Raw genomic sequence first — 14,797 nt, forward strand, 5'->3', positions numbered from 1 at the left:
TCTCCTGGAGTAGTTTCTACTATTCAATAGTGAGTATTAATTAGAGAGGCGAATTAGTCTTATAATTTGATTTCTACATTTGCAATTGTGTGTTTTGCTGAAGGAAATTCTTTATTCCTGTTTGCTGTTACTTTGCTTTTACTGAGAAAGAAAGGAGGGGGGATTCTCTCCAGAGATTGATAAATTTAGACCCTGTATGGTTCTATCTTGGATTACAGAGACAAGTTACTTTCTTTTTATTCTTTAATAAATTCTTTTCTATTAAGGACTTGGTTGGTCTTTCCTTGGGTGGATTCTCAGGGAAAGAGAAGGGGGAGGTATCCCTCTGTAGTTAAATCCCGGTGTCTCTCCTAGGAAAAGGGAGGGGGGAGGAAGCAGGGGGAATGGTTTATTTCTCCTGGGTGTAAGAACTCCATGGATTTGGGGCTCTTGGAATCCCCTAGGATTTGGGGGAAGGACTGTGTCTCAATCCACATTTCCTGATTGAGTGGTGGCAGCTTTTACTAGATCTAAACTAGGATTTTAGTTTAGAGGGAAACCAAGTCAGGTCCCCACATTGGAACCCAACAGCTCCAAGTGGGGGTGAGACCTATGACATGGTGGGCAGCGGTGAGAGATTTTTCTGAACCAGACAGCCATTGCTATTCTCTTCTCCTAAAGCAGGACTGCAGGTTAGGAGGGAGAGAGACCCCGAAGGCAAACAGACACAGATTTTCTAACTGGTATTGTTAGAGGCAGTTTTTTTTTCAGCTGGGCTTAGCTGAAAAGAGCTATTCTCTTCTTCTAGAGCAGGAAAGCAACCTGAGAGAAGAAGAGATTTACAAGTATTCCTTTTCTAACTGGTATTGTTAGAAGCAGTTTCAGCAGTTTGGCTGGAGGGAATTAGTTTTGCTAACCAGGCTTTGTTATAAGGAAAACCCTGCTGAGAGGGTACTTAGCAATTTGCAAGACAGTGGCAAAACTTGGTAAGTGTTTCCCTCCCCCTCCCTTTTTCTGTAATGCATCCTTTTTTATTAATCAGATTCAGCTTAACAATGAACTTTATTTGATTTGCTTGGTTTCAGGATGGAGAAAAGCCCAAGTTTGTCCAAGTAAATAAAGTTTGTATTTAGTTAATGTCCAAATTTCACTTTCTGGAGAGATCCTTGCTCCCTTTCTTTGCAGAAATAGTTTAAAACAACACAAAACACAAATAGGAAATAATGCAATAGTTTCTCTGGTTGAAATTTGAATGGTGAAGGTGGTTCCCCAAGTGAGCTGTATTGCTGGGGAATCTTCCTTTGGGAACACGGAGAGAAGTGAATTAATATTTTTCTGGATAATACATGCTCAGGTAGTACTTGAATGGGATGCTGTCCTGATGTTATTCTGTGCACATTCATAGGGGAAGGACAGCCCAGTGGCTAGCGTGTTAGCCTAGAATTCTGAAGGCCTCAGTTCAGATCCCTGCTCCTGAGTGACATTGGACAAATCACTTAGTTTCTTTTTTGCCAGAAGCTGGGAATGGGTGACAGAGGATGGGTCACTTGATGATTGCCCGTTCTGTTCATTCCCTCTGGGGCACCTGGCGTTGTCAGAAAACAGGATACTGGGTCAAACAATATATGCCATTCAACCCAAAACAAACACCTTTTAAGATTTTTGGTTGACCCCAAATTATTATTTATTTATTTATTTTTGGTGTAAACCTAAAAATCAGTTATTTGCACAGTTCTGGGAGAAGAAGACAAAGATGCACAAAACTTCCCACACCGGTTTCACCTGCTGCTCTATGGGTCTGCTCTTATATACATCCAGTGCTTAATGTGTAATGAAAGAGGTTTCGGGGCTCAAGCAGTATTTTCTACATTCATAATTGATGAAGCAAGCCCAGAGGTACCAGATCTACAAACTGCCAAGCCTAGAGATGCTGGTGCTCAATGCTGGCACAAATTTAAGCACTGAACACATCCCCTTCCCCACACAGACCTCCTTATTCCTGATGTACGATTTGATAGGAATTTTTATTGTCAGCTATCCTAGTGATCAGGCTGTCCTGGGAGCTTTGTCTTCAGGGGGAAAGACGACTTTGTCAGTTTTTGTTAAAGTTTGAGTCTATAGCAGTTTCCTCTCCTCTGCTAAAAACAGAAGATGATCTTCTCCTTCCTCCTTAGATAATGTCGTGAGGACACCTGGGTGAAAAATGGATATTTCAGTTCATTGGCAATTTCAAAAAAATGAAGACAAATTTGTTTTGGGTCAGACCAGAAACGAAAATTTTTAGAAAGTTAAAAACATGATTTAAACAAAATGTTTTATTTTGAGCATTATAAACTCTTTTTTTTTGCTTTTTAAAAAATAAAATTAAGGGAAATTTTGAAATGAAAAATTGTTCCCAACCAAAAAAATCAAAATATTTCATTTTTAATATGTCAAAACAAAAGATTCTGATTTTTTTTGAATATTTTTATTTGTCTTAAACAAATAATTTGGCAAAATTGACATGGATTTGGAAAATGTTTGTGTTGTTGAATCTGCATTTTTCACCAACAAAAGTTTTGGCCTAACAATGTCACCAACTCTAGTTGTGAGAGCGACCCATTGTGTTTTATTTCACTTTAACCACTGTTTGGGCTAAAATCTCTTTCTGCTTCTTCAGACTGTCCTAACGCCCTTTCCTGGTGGCTCGCCACACTCTAGAGAGATGGCCTCTTGGCTGGTAGCCCTTTCTACCTGGCCTTCATTATTCCCCATGGAACTTAAATTAGGGGTATATCAAATCATGCTATGGTGTGACCTGACTTTAAATATTAGGAAGGAGGAGCACAGCAGGGGTTCTGTTCATGAAAAAGAAATGGGAATAAAATCTGCTGGGGCTCCCCAGCGTTCCTGGGTCTCTGATCCCCTCTCTGGTGAGAGGCATCTGCAGGCAGGGCTGCCCAGAGGATTCCGGGGGCCCCCGCTTCGGCGGTAAGTCGGCGGCGGGGGGTCCATCCATTCCGGGACCCGCCGCCAAAGTGCCCCGAAGGACCCCCGGCCAGCGAAGACCGGGAGCGAAGAAGTTCTGGGGGCCTGGGCCCCGCGAGAGTTTTCCGGGGCCTCTGGAGCGAGTGAAGGACCCCACTCCAGGGCCCCCAAAAAACTCTCGTGGGGGCCCCTGCTGGGCCCGGGGCCTGGGGCAAATTGCCCCACTTGACCCCCCCTCTGGGCGGCCCTGTCTGCAGGAGAGGAAAGATTCTGCATCTCAGACCTGGCTCAGATGGCCTTTCGCTTGTGTTACTGACCTGTTCCTGCTCGGGTTTGTGACTCTGTCCTGCACTCTGCTGAGGGGGAGATATGATTGCTCTTTATAAATATATCAGAGGGATAAATATCAGGGAGGGAGAGGAATTATTTAAGCTTAGTACCAATGTGGACACAAGAACAAATGGATATAAACTGGACACTAGGAAGTTTAGCCTTGAAATTAGACGAAGGTTTCTAACCATCAGAGGAGTGAAGTTCTGGAACAGCCTTCCAAGGGGAGTAGTGGGGGCAAAAGACATATCTGGCTTCAAGACTAAGCTTGATAAGTTTATGGAGGGGATGGTATGATGGGATAGCCTAATTTTGGCAATTAATTGATCTTTGGGATTATTAGCAGGTAAGTATGCCCAGTGATCTGTGATGGGATGTTAGATGGGGTGGGATCTGAGTTACTACAGAGAATTCTTTCCTGGGTGCTGGCTGGGGAGTCTTGCCCACATGCTCGGGGTTTAACTGAATTTTCCTCCAGGGCAGATTGGCAGAGGCCCTGGAGGTTTTTCGCCTTCCTCTGCAGCATGGGGCATGGGTCACTTGCTGGAGGATTCTCTGCAGCTTGAGGTCTTTAAATCACGATTTGAGGACTTCAGTAACTCAGACATAGGTTAGGGGTTTGTTACAGGAGTGGGTGGGTGAGGTTCTGTGGCCTGCGTTGGGCAGGAGGTCAGACTAGATGATCATAATGGTCCCTTCTGACCTTAAATCTATGAATCTTGGAGCTCCTCCCCATTCAGAGCTGGGTAAATCCTGAAGGAAGGACCCGGGGCAGATGGAACCTTCCCCGAGAGATGAGCTCTGCCCAGGGGTGATGGATTCCTCTTCCTAAAACTGGGGGTGGGGGGAGGTGGGTATGAGGCCCCACCCCGCTCCATGGCCCTGCCCCTGCCCCTTCTCTTCCTCCGGAGGTCCCGCCCCCTTGGCCTAGCCAGAAGCTGGAGCCCATTCTGCCTGGGATGGGGGAGGGTTGAACGCAGCCCCTGGCTAGGGTGACCAGACAGCAAATGTGAAAAATCGGGATGGGGGTGAGGGGTAATAGGAGCCTGTATAAGAAAAAGACCCAAAAATCGAGACTGTCGCTATAAAATCAGGACATCTGGTCACCCTACCCCTGGCCCATGTCCTCATCCCCTGGGTCCCCACCAAGGCAGGTGGAGGGTCTGCAGCTCCCCACGGCTGCCCGCATGGCTCTTACCCTGACCCAGATCCAGCTTCCAGCTTGGCCTGGGGACAGGGCCTCGGGGGCCAAAGAGCTGCAACCAGGCCATGGTAAGAGACACCCGGGCAGCTGCTGTGGAGAGCCACAGACCCTCCATCAGCCCTGGGTGGGGGGTCATCTGGGGGGCAGGGACATGGGCCAGGGGCTGCTCTCGCCCCCCACCCCACCCCACGGCTCCCCACAGCTGCACAGGTTCCCCGGTCAGGCTCCAGCTTCTGGGCCTTTGGGGGAGCAGAAGGGGCAGGGGGCAAGGCCCGTGGGGAGTGGGAGGGCCAGTCCCTCATTCCTGCACCTCTGGCTCTGCCTTTAGCATCATGATTCTCTCTTTCCACTGCAGCGAATGTGACCCTGGATCCAAACACAGCAAATGCCCAGCTCATCGTGTCTGAGGATCGGAAAAGCGTGAGGCGTGGAATTGCACGGCAGGAGGTGCCGGACAATCCAGAGCGATTCCATTCTTTCTGTTTGCTGGGCTGTGAGAGGTTCACCTCAGGGCAACATTACTGGGAGGTGGAGGTGGGAGATGGAGGGTTTTGGGCTGTGGGTGTTGCCAGAGAGTCTATGAGGAGGAAGGGAGGGATCAGATTTAACCCTGAGCAGGGGATCTGGGCTGTAGAGCGGTGTGGGGATCAGTACCGGGCTCTCACCTCCCTGGAAACTCCCATGCCCCTGAGTGAGAGACCTAAGAAGATTGGGGTTTATCTGGACTATGAAGCGGAGTGGGTGGCATTTTATAATACTGGTAATGAGACCCTGATCTTTACTTTCATGTCAGCATCTTTCACTGGGGAGACAATCCTTCCCTTCTTCTGGGTGGGGATTGGAGTCCTGCTCAGAGTCTGCCCCTGAGGCCTGGAGATGGAGAGGTAGCAATATCCCACTGGGGTTCACTCTGGTTATGGACCAGAAATGGACTGAACTAGTTGTTGTCCTGGGGACAGCTCAGATGGTTTAAAACACACTGCTGTGGTTCTAGAGAGGGGGATTGAGGAGACAGAGAAGATGGGGGGGTTGTAGGGAGCATAGGCACCGACTCTGTGGGTGCCACAGGGCTTGAGCACCCACAAGGAAAAATTAGTGGGTGCTCTGCACCCACTGGAAGCCAAGCTCCCTTCACTCCCCACCCAACTCACCTCCTCCTCCTGCCCTGAGCACGCCGCGTCCCCACTCCTCCCCCTACCTCCCAGTGCTTCCCGCCGCCACACAGCTGTAGCAAGCTCTGGGAGGGAGGGGGGAGGAGGCAAGAGCGGGGCGGGGACGGAGATTTGGGGAAGGAGTTGGACTCGGGGCAGGGGTGGAGTTGGGGTGGGGCCGGGGCCGAGGGGGGTTGAGCACCCACTGGCGCCAGTAGAAGGTGGTGCCTATGGTAGGGAGAGGAGAAGCTGAAGACTGGAAAGGGAACGTGAGGCTTTACTGGGGAGGGAGATGCTGGAAGGAAATGGAGGGTGAAAGACAGGGAAAGGGGGTAAGGAAAGTAGAGAGAGAGGGAATAAAACTGTTCAATATTATGGAAAGTGATTGTGTTTTCTTAACTCAGTCCCTTTGTTCATGAAAAAAACTATTTTGAGGCCTTAAATTATTCTTGCAGATTTTGGACACTCTCTTCTCAGTGTTCTGATTATTACACTATCATTGAATTGTTTGGAATTCTCACATTTCCTGCCTGTAAATATAGCATGTATTTTAAATGCTGTTATTTCTGTTCGGTATTTTCTTTTCTCTCTCTTTCTTTCAAGCTGTTTGTTGTTTAAAGGAGCAGCACCTTTTTTTCCTGCATAAGCTCTGGACTGTGTGCTGGGCATCCCAGGTCTGCAGGATGATGTGATCTCACCAGTCTGTGCTTGTGGCCCTGTGCCAGTCTACCTAGGGAATACCAGCAGCTATGCCAGTTATACTGAGCAGCATATGCCAGTGTGAGTCTGCCATGCCAGGGTCCTCCTTCTCCTCCTGCTCCATCATACAGTCCATCAGGTACCTTTGGTGGGGCAGAAAAGTCCTCTCAAATGTTCACCAGCACTTCAAGGAAGCTCTGTCCTTTTTCTGATGCAGGAGTGAAAGTGCAAGCGAGAGGATTTCTTCAAAAGGTGCCTTCTCCATGTTGCTGGCTCTGGTAGCTTGGCGCACACAGACCAAAATCACTCCTCGGCTGTCTGTGTTGGCGGGCTGTGCAAACTTCCTGTAACAAGAAGGGTGGGCAGAAAAGTTTTGCTGCACTGTAACATGCTCAAAGGGCCACAGCGGCCACATTTCAGGCTGGTGTTGGGGAATCTGGGCTAGGGTTGGTTGGACTCAGGTCTACATGCTGCAGTGTGGACACCAGAGCCCCAGATTTGAGCCTAGGTTAGAAATGTCTTAATGTAGGGTTAAGAACCAGTATAGATGCTCAAGCCCAGGGTTCTCCAACATGGGCCAGCTGACGCCAGACCCAAAAACCTTGGGCTTACATTGCAGTGTAGACAAACCCAGAGTGACATACATGCATATCCTCATTAGAGTTCAGTGACACAACCAGTTCAGGAGAAAAAAGATTCCATGACTATCTTCAAAAATCACATCTGGAAAATGAAAGGGAAATAAACAAGGAAACACTTTTATATGCTTTATTTGCATAAAGATCCTCTGCCCCAGCCAGAGCCCTCATCCCCCCTGCACCCTAATCCTCTGCCCCAGCCCTGAGCCCCCTCCTGCATCATGAATCCCTCATCCTCAGCCCTACAGCCCTCACCCCTGTACTCCCTCCTATCCTCAAACTCTCTCCCCAGAAGGTGCACCCCCTCCCCCTTCCCACACACCCCTTCCCAACCCCAAACTCCCTCCCAAAGCCTGCACCCTGCACCCCTCCTGCACCCTAATCCCCAGCCCAGGATCTGCACCCCAGACCTCCCCGCCCCAAACCCCCTCCCAGAGCCTTAGGCAGGTGGGGGCAGAGTTTGGGGGGGTGGAGTTGGGGTGCGGGTTCTGGGCACCACCAACATTTCTACAAACTTGCCACCCGTGGCCCTAGGAGCACAAGCAGCGCCAGTGGTGGGGGTGAGTGTGCTGCTGGGGGGAGCAGGAAAGGGGGGCTCCTCCCCCAGAACTTGCTGCTGCTGGCAGGGAAAGGGCCGAGGGGAGTCGTCCTCTCTGGTCCCTGTCCCAGAGCAACACCCTGCACCCCAAACTCATCCCCAGCCCTGCCCCACCCCAGAGCCCACACCCCCAGTCAGAGCTTTCACCCCCCACTGCACCCTCTACCCCCACCACAAACCCTTCATCTCCGGTCCCAACCAGAGCCCTTATCCCCCCGCACGCTGACCCTCTCCCCCAGCCCTGAGCCCCTCCCAGCCCCAGCCAGAGCCCTCACCCTGAGCCCCTCCCACACTCCAAACCCCTCAGCTTCAGCCACAGTCCTCACCCCTGCACCCCCTCCCTCCGTACCCCCTCCCGCCGTACCCCTTCCCACCCCCAAACTCTCTCCCAGAGCCTGCCCCCCATTCCCCTGCCCCAGCCTAGGGCCTGCACCCCAGACCACCTCCCTCACCCAAACTCCCTCCCAGAGCTGTTGGCAGAGTTTGGGCGGAGCGGGTTCTGGGCACCACCAACATTTCTACAAACCTGCCCCCCCTGCCCCGCCTCAGGGTTATGACTGATCCAGCCTTTCCCCCTCACAGACTCTCTGGCCACCCCCACAGCCCAGCGTTCCCCATCCCCCACCTCCATCCCCCAGGAATGTCTCCCCAGGGTGAATCCCTCACAGCCCAGCACACAGAGCTCAGTGTCAAATCGCTCAGGATTGTCAGGCAGATCCTGCCGGGCGTGTCCCCATCTCACATGTCTCCGATCCTCAGACAGGGCGAGCTGGGGATGAGCCGTGTCTGGATCCAGAGTCACCGTCACTGGGGACAGAGAGAATCGGAGCGTGAGGGGCAGAGCTCAGCCCTGGGGGAGGCTGGGACCATTTCTCACACTCCCCAGCAGCCCTGGTCGGGCTGTGACAGGCCTGGATCCCAGGGAGCTGCCTCTGTCCTGGGCGCCTGACACTGAGCAGAGACTTCACTGCAGTTCTCAGCCTGTGCAATGGGACCCACTTTTGTACATTGGCATTTGGTTACAGACATAGGCGGCAGGTTCGTATAATTTTTGCTGGGGCCCAAAATGGTGGTGTCCCCCCCCCCCCCGCTCTCACCCTGTAAGCTGATATAAAATGAAGCTACAATGCGTCAGCACCACAAGATTACAAGGGTCAATTAAAAGTGGAAAGTCAGAAGCAGCACTTGCCTATTAATACCTAATATACGGTATTAAATTTTGTTGCACCTGTTGTGACAAAGTGGGAATGTTCTTAATGTTTTCTCTGAATACTGTGTGGGTGCCTCAGTTTCCCCTGCAAAGTGCCAACTGACGGTGTTGGGGACAAAGAGATCAGGTGGCCTCCTTGTACGGAAGAGACACAAAGGCCAGAGGAGGGAGTGTCAGTTTGGAGCTGGCTGGGGAAATTGGGAGAGGCCCAGAACTTGGGTCTGGGCTCCCCACCCCCCAAGATGGACCTGACTGAGGGGTCCTGTTTTCTGTACTTACAAGCTCTGTTTTAGACTGTATCCCTGTCATCTAATAAACCTTCTGTTTTACTGTCTGGCTGAGAGTCACATCTGCCTGCGGAGTTGGGGTGCAGGGACCTCTGGTTGCCCCAGGACCTGCCTGGGCAGACTCGCTGCGGAAAGTGCACAGTGTGGAAGGGCATGCTGAATGCTCCGAGGTCAGACCCAGGAAGGTGTAAGCTTCTTGCCTTGGAGACAGTATGCTCAGAGAGGAGGCTCCCCCAGAGTCCTGACTGGCTTTGTATGGAGTTGTTCCAAAGCATCCCAGCATCCCCTTCCACACCATGCGCTTCCAGAAGTCTGCACAGGCACTGACACTCCCTCCTCTGCCTTTGTCTCTTTTCCAAGCATTAGGAGGCCACCTGATCTCTTTGTTCTCCAACACCTTCAGTTGGCACCTTGCAGGAGAGTGGCCCAGGCCATCAGTTGCCTGGAGGCAGGGTTCCAGCCATTCTCTGTGCAGAGGGCATCATACTGGCCCTCTAGGGCTTTACAACAATCACACCCCCTTATCCCACCATCTAGAGCCTTAAGAAATGCATTGGGGAAACTGAGGCACACAGACAGTATTCAGAGAAAACACCTGTATATGACCAGTTACATACTTTGAAGGGTGTAAAATAATCAAATATTGTGCTAAATACAATGATACTCCAAACACCTTCAGTTGGCACCTTGCAGGAGAGTGGCCCAGGCCATCAGTTGCCTGGAGACAGGGTGTCAGCCATTCTCTGTGCAGACAGCATCACACTGGCCCTCTAGGGCTTTACAACAATCACACCCCCTTATCCCACCAACTAGAGCCTTAAGAAATGCATTGGGGAAACTGAGGCACACAGACAGTATTCAGAGAAAACACCTGTATACGACCAGTTACATACTTTGAAGGGTGTAAAATAATCAAATATTGTGCTAAATACAATGATACTCCAAACTGACCACCAAATTTAAGTTGCATGTTTTTCCCCTCAGGTGAGGGTTCTGGGGTGGGGCTGGGGATGAGGGGTTCACAGTGCAGGAGCGTGCTCGGTGCTGGGGGTGCAGGCTTTGGGGTGAGGCAGGGCTGAGGATGAGGAACTTGGGGTGCAGACAGGCTGCCCCAGGGCTAGGGCCAGAGAGGACTCCCCATCACCACCACTGGCAGCAGCAAGCTCCAGGGGAGGGTCCCCTCCTGCCCCCCATGGCACACACACTCTGCACATGCTCCTAGAGCCCCTCTCAGGTCCAGAAAGCTCACTCCCCTCCCCTATGATGGGTACTGGGGGGGGGCACAGGTGGCCTTCCATGTTGCTGCCCCTCACCATAACTTCACTGTGGATGGGGGATGGGGCTGCCCCTTGCCCAGCATGGGGCAGAAGTGGGGTAGGCAGGGTGGTGGCTGGCTATGGGGTGGGGGAGCAGGGTGTCATAAAATTCACCCAAGCCCCAGCTGCTCAGGTCTAGGAAGCCTCCCTCTCCCATCCCTCCTGTGGCGGGTGGGTTGGTGGGTGCTGGGGGAGGGGGCACTGCCTTCACATGTGGCTTCCTGCCTCCCCTGTGCAGCCTGCTGTGCCTCACTGGGGGTAGGAGTAGGGGCTGGGGGGAATCATAGGGTCAAACACTCAAACATAATAAAAAATCATAGGGTCAAACACTCATGGAAGCCCCAACAGGCAACAGCTGCTAAGGTGAATGTCTGTCTGTCTCCTGGCCCGTTTGTGTCTCCTCCAGGTAAGGGCAGGAGAGGAGAGGGGAGGGGAGGGGAAGCCCCCTCCCCTCCCCTCCCCTCCCCTCCCCCTCCTGAGTGCTTCAGCAGTCATTAGCACATTCCTCTTATGCTAATACTTAGCACATTCCTCTTATGCTAATGCTGCAGCCCTTAGGCTACCGGCAGCAGCAGCAACTGTGGGCTCTCTTTACATTCAGGCAGGGAAACTCTGGGAAGGGGGAAAAATCTAATATTTCCAAATATTGGTGGAGCAGAGCCCCTGATTATGAATATTCCTGGGGCTTTAGCTCCAAGAGCCCATATAAGTTGGCACCCATGGTTACAGAGGCTGCAGCTCCCTGTTCCCCAGCTGGCTGTAGCTCAGATGGCAGAGTCTGGAGCATAGGTGCCGAGTCCGTGGGTGCTCCGAAAAATTGGGCAGCTCCCCGGCCCCCCGTTCAGCTCACCTCCACCTCTGTTCCGCCTCCTCCCTGAGCGCACCGCGTGCCCGCTTCCCCCCCAGCTCCCAGCACTTGCACCTGTTTCGCTCGGCCAGGAGGGAGGGGGCAGGAGGGGGAAGGCAGCACGCTCGGGGAAGGGGTGGGGCTGGGACGGGGATTTGGAGAAGGGGTTCAATAGGGGCAGGGAGGGGGCTGAGACTTTGGGGAAGGGGTTGGAATGGGTGTGGGGTAGGGGTGGGGAAAGGGTGGACTTGGGGGGGGGCCGGGGGGCGCGAGCACCCACCGGCACTGGGGGAAGTTGGCGCCTATGGTCTGGAGAGGAAAAGGGTCACAGAGATGAGAGCACCTGGTCTCTGATTTACAACGCCAGCCTGGGAAGCTGCTCCTCTGCCCTGAGTGCCTGGGACCCAGCAGAGCTGCCCTGGCAGCTCCTCTCCCCCTGCTGGGACCTGCCTTGAGGGCTGCAGAAACTGCTGCATCTCCCTGCTGGGGCTGCTCCTCGGAGGGTTAGAGAGGAGGAACCTGACGTTGTGCAGAGGGGAGTGAGAGGAGGGAGGCACCAGATATAAACCCAGGGGGAAGCTGCACGCTGAGCCCATCAGTGCAGGTTCTCAGCATTTAGTGTTTGTGTTTCTATTTCTTGGGTGGGTGGGGGGTGTCACAGTCGGTGTTGGTTTGGTTTGTGTCTTTACCTACTCGTTTATAAAACTGTCTTCATGCATTTTTTTTCTCTGAAGTGAAAAGCTTAATCCTTTCTCAATAAGCTGGCCAAATGCTTCACTGATACAACTCAGAAGCAAACAGTGAAATACAAGTACAGAGCCAATATTCATAACTTGAAATACAAGAATGATACACACAGCATAAGCATAACCAGCAAATGACAACCTTTTCATAGACACCTCACTTCACCATCTTTGTACAAGATTTGTTGCAAGTATATGACAGTGGTTGCAATAATGGTCTATATGGTCATAGTTCAATTAGATAAGGTCACACCCCTATCTGCTCTCAATGGACTTGCCTGGGAACGTTCCATCTGGAGTCTAGGTCATGGCTTCTGCTGTGACTAAGCGAAATCAGGCATGGACGTGGGACGTGCCCATGTGACTCCAAACACCATCTCGTTACCTGTCATTTTCCACTCTCTCCACTGAGGGCTTTGTTTGAAACAATGGGGGTTTCCATCCACAAGCTCTAAAAGGCCCAGGACACATCTCCATTTGGCCTCTTTCCTGCTCAGACCTCTTGATGATGACCTTATACTAATGGGAGCGTTCTAACCAAAGGACTGAGGACCTTCCAATGATTCAGAAGCAACCAGAGACTTAAAAAGCCACCAGTTTATTCCATCACTGCTATAAGCGTGATTCAAGAACTTTGCAATTCTTGTATGTATTTGATTCCTTCAACCAATTTTAACTCTCACCTTCCTTCCTTTCCAGAAACAAACCTTTATATTTTAGATACTAAAGGGCTGGCAACAGCATGATTACTGGGCTCAGATCTGAGTTGTATATTATTGACCTGGGTATGTGGCTGGTCCTTTAAGATCAGAAGAACCCTTTCGGTTGAGGTAATTGGGTTCCAATAACCACTCATCAGTAATTTCAGTGGTTTTGGTGGCGATATAAAGCCTGGAATGACTAAGGGGGCTGCTTTTCTGACTTCTCGTTAGCCAGTGTGGTGAAACAGAAGTTAACTTTTGTTGCTGGTTTGATTTATCTTATGGGAGCAAAATCACCATTTTGGGGGTATGTCTGCCCCATTTCTCAGCACTTTGGCCTGAATTTGGTATTCTCAGTTGTGACCCACTAAGGCACAGTGAGAGATGGCTTTTGCTCCTCTGCCTACTGCTAATGACAGTGAAGCCGCAAGACAAAGTCAACAGCAGAGCCAGAGCCAGAAGCTACATCTTCTATCTTTGCTGTTCTCTTCTTTCCCCGTTTGTGTGCGTTTGCCTTATCTTGCCACCTAGGAAATGGGATTGGACTTTAACAAGAGACACCACAACAATGACAGCTCCAGCCCATCTCAGCTGATCTCTCTGATTTCCCCAGGACAGCTGTTACCTTCTTCAAAACCATCCAAGAGACTGTCACATAAGGAACTTTCCTTCTAAAAACTCTCCCAGCTAAAGAGAAAGGGCACAGGGGATGCTGTTAACGACAATTCTTACTGACTACTTTACATTTCCATTGCTTTAACTCTGTCTCTTTTTCTCTCTGTGTTTCAGTAACACACTAGCAGGGATGTGAGAGGTGTGTTTGCCATGGGATTAAGCGGGCTGAAGTCTCTCTCTACCAAACCGCAAGCCTTGTTTCACCCGTTCAGTGTTGGACGGTGACAGGGGCACGTTAACACCTTTCACTCTTTCGGGGACCTTGAGCCTGTTTAAATGACCACAGAAGTTCCCGCCCCCTGTGTGAGTGGCATGGGGGACTGAGCGTCTTTTCTCCTTTCTCCCCTCTAGGATGTCAGAAGCCCCATAGACGGGGCGTGGCTCCTCCCCCTGCACACGCCATTAGTCTGGCCACAGGCTGAGACAACACAACTGTCCCAGGGCACAACTGCAAAGTGGTGAAGGTGACATGTGGGTCGGAATCTCCTTTGGTTTATTACAAACCCGGGTTTCTGCATTTCCTACAAAACTAAATCTGTTTTCTAAATCGCTTCTCTGCTCAGGCTGCGGCTATGCCCCCTTGTGTCGGTAGAACGTATGTCGCTCAGGGGTGTGAATGAGCCACCCCCCGAGCGACACAGTTACACTGACCCAAGCGCCGGTGTGGGCAGGGCTATGTCGCTGGGAGAACTTCTCCTGCCAACATGGCTACGGCTCTCGCTGGGGGTGGGGAGTCTCAGCGGCTACACTCAAGAGCTAACGGCGGGGCCGCTGCACCGGTGCCAGCGTGAGCTCCCCAGAGCAGCCACCACCTCAGGGCAGGGACGATGGCCCTGACTGGGGACACAGTACGGGCCTGTCACCTCCAGGGCACTGGGTTCTCTTCTGCCCCCGGCAGGAGTGAACAAACGTCTGTATGACGTGGTGACCATTCACAGACAGGTGAGGAATGAGCTGGTGTGAGGGGAGCTGATCTCAGTCCAGTGGCAGGTGGGCAGATGGCCACAGAGCAATGACCAGCAGGAACACTGGAATCTATTGGCCATCAAAGCATGGAGGCCGAGGAGTGAATTGCCCACTGGACCGAACTCATCCTGTCCCCAGAGCTGGTCTCGGTAAATCGGTGTGAAGCACATTGACGGGACACCTCGGGGAAGCTTGCACAGCCATTGCTGGGGCTGCAGCTATTCTGTGGCTGGATACACAGAGACTCATTCTCCAGTCCCTCAATTCAGCATTTGTCACGGGCAAGAAATTCAGAGTAAAATACGACAATAAAATATGATAATGATTAATGGGGAAAAACCTGTTTCTTTCTAGGTGTGAAACAGGGAAGTTCCAGCAGCTGGAGGACACGTCTCCTGATCTGGAAATCAGTCTTGGTTATTGGTGCCAAGAAAACCAGTGCTCTGAAGGAGACTGAGGAAAATCAAAGTTACCGAGAAGGGAGCT

The sequence above is a fragment of the Mauremys mutica genome, chromosome 10, assembly GCF_020497125.1.
Source record: "Mauremys mutica isolate MM-2020 ecotype Southern chromosome 10, ASM2049712v1, whole genome shotgun sequence".
NCBI lineage: Eukaryota > Metazoa > Chordata > Testudines > Geoemydidae > Mauremys > Mauremys mutica.